We start from the raw sequence: 2631 nt of genomic DNA, 5'->3' as shown, positions 1-2631 counted from the left end.
AAGGAGGGTGGTGCCTGTGGCTCAAAGGAGTAGGGCGTCGGCCCCATATTCCGGAGGTGGCGGGTTCAAACGCAGCCCCAGCCAAAAACTGCAAAAAATTAAAAATAAAGAGGTAGAGGCTTGGCACCTGTAGCTCACTGGTTAGAGCACCAGCCACATGCCCTGGGGCTGGTGGGTTTGAACCTGGCCCAGGCCTGCTAAACAACAATGACAACAACAATAACAAAAAATTAGCTGGGTGTTGACTGAGCACCTGTACTCTCAGCTACTTGGGAGGCTGAGGCAAGAGAATCACATAAACGCAAGAGTTGGAGGTTGCTGTGAGCTGTGATGCCACAGCACTCTACTGAGGGTGACATAGTGAGACCCTATCTCAAAAAAAAAAAAAAAAGGCGGGGAAATGCCGCAGACTCGCGTCCGGGAGCATCTCTGAGACGGTGAATAATAGCTCTTCAAGTGTGAGATAAAAAATGGCCTCCAATAAAACTACATTGCAAAAAATGGGAAAGAAGCAGAATGGAAAGAATAAAAAGGTTGAAGAGGCAGAGCCTGAAGAATTTGTGGTGGAAAAAGTTCTGGATTCATGAGTAGTAAATGGGAAGGTGGAGTATTTCCTGGAGTGGAAGGGATTTACAGATGCTGACAATACTTGGGAACCTGAAGAAAATTTAGATTGTCCAGAGTTAATTGAAGCATTTCTTTCTTTTTTTTTTTTTTTTTTTGCAGTTTTGGCTGGGGCCGGGCTTGAACCCCCTATCCCCGGTATATGGGGTCAGCGCTTTAGTCCTTGAGCCACAGGTGCCGCCCAATTGAAGCATTTCTTAATTCTCAAAAAGCTGGTAAAGAAAAGGATGGTCCAGGCTCAGCGCCTGTGGCTCAAGTGGCTAAGGCGCCAGCCACATACACCTGAGCTGGTGGGTTCGAATCCAGCCCAGGCCCGCCAAACAACAATGACGGCTGCAACCAAAAAAAAAAATACCTGGGTGTTGTGGCGGGCGCCTATAGTCCCAGCTACTTGGGAGGCAGAGTCAGGAGACTCGCTGTGAGCTATGATGCTATGGCACTCTATCCAGGGCAACAGCTTGAGGCTCTGTCTCAAAAAGAAAAAAGAAAAAGAGAAGGATGGTACAAAAAGAAAATCTTTATCTGACAGTGAATTTGGATGATAGCAAATCAAAGAAGAAAAGAGACGCTGCTGACAAACCAAGAGGCTTTGCCAGAGATGTTGATCCTGAGAGAATAACTGGTGCCACAGACAGCAGTGGAGAATTAATGTTTCTTATGAAGTGCAAAGATTCAGATGAGGCAGATTTGGTGCTGGCAAAAGAGGCAGACATGAAGTGTCCTCAAATTGTTATTGCTTTTTTTTTTCTTTTGCCCGGGGCTAGGTTTGAACCCACCACCTCCGGCATATGGGACTGGCACCCTACTCCTTGAGCCACAGGCGCCGCCCAAATTGTTATTGCTTTTTAAGAAGAGAGACTAACTTGGCATTCTTTTTTTTTTTTTTTTTTTTTTGTAGAGACAGAGTCTCACTTTATTGCCCTCGGTAGAGTGCCGTGGCCTCACACAGCTCACAGCAACCTCCAACTCCTGGGCTTAAGCGATTCTCCCGCCTCAGCCTCCCGAGTAGCTGGGACTACAGGCACCCGCCACAACGCCCAGCTATTTTTTGGTTGCAGTTCAGCTGGGGCCGGGTTTGAACCCGTCACCCTCGGTATATGGGGCCGGCGCCTTACCAACTGAGCCACAGGCGCCGCCCTAACTTGGCATTCTTGTCCAGAAGATGAAGCTCAATAATTGTTTGCATAGCTTTTATTTATTTATTTACTTTTTTTTGTAGAGACAGAGTCTCACTTTATGGCCCTTGGTAGAGTGCCATGGCATCACACAGCTCACAGCAACCTCCAACTCCCGGGCCTAAGCAATTCTCTTTCCTCAGCCTCCCAAGTAGCTGGGACTACAGGCGCCCGCCACAACCCCCGGCTATTTTTTTGGTTGCAGTTCGGCCAGGGCCGGGTTTGAACCCGCCACCCTTGGTATATGGGGCCGGCGCCTTACAAACTGAGCCACAGGCGCCACCCGCATAGCTTTTTATATATATTTATATATATATATAAAATCTGGGTTACAGGTTCATACCCAGCCCCAGCCAAAAACCTAAAAAAAAAAAAAAAAAAAAAAAAATCTGGGTCTTGGGAGTGTGAAGAAATAACTACATTCTAATAAATCAAGTTTGATATGTTCATTTTGAAAGTAGTACTGGGAGAGTCGTTGGGGGGGGGGCTTGCATCAATAGCACTGGTTACTTTGAACAAATAAAAGCTTTCTCTAGTTGCTTCCTTTATCAGAAAAAAAAAAAATCACTTGATACCATGTGTTTCTGAATACTTAGTATTTAGAAAACAGCTTTTCTAAATACTAAGGGAAATTTCCATAGCCATTATTCAGTAAGAACTTGGGTTTAACTCTGCCTAAAGACCATTCTGGGTTTTTTGTTTTTTTTTTTAATTTGTTTCTGTATGTGTATATGTGACATTCATATGTAAATGTTTTCTTTGTTTTTAAACATTCACCAAAACAAAAACCACAGGTAAGCCCACGTGTCTGCAATACCATCATTCTGAACAA

The 2631-nt window shown here is 45.0% G+C and overlaps 1 pseudogene; it reads left to right on the top strand.

Annotated features, from left to right (window-relative positions):
• The first annotated feature begins 470 nt into the window (after nucleotides 1–470).
• Nucleotides 471–1800, top strand: LOC128575617 (chromobox protein homolog 3-like; annotated as a pseudogene).
• Nucleotides 1801–2631: the final 831 nt, after the last annotated feature.

Source organism: Nycticebus coucang, chromosome 22 (genome assembly GCF_027406575.1).
Source record: "Nycticebus coucang isolate mNycCou1 chromosome 22, mNycCou1.pri, whole genome shotgun sequence".
NCBI lineage: Eukaryota > Metazoa > Chordata > Mammalia > Primates > Lorisidae > Nycticebus > Nycticebus coucang.
Note: the sequence above shows the minus strand (reverse complement) of the source record. Positions and strands in the feature narration are given on the sequence as shown.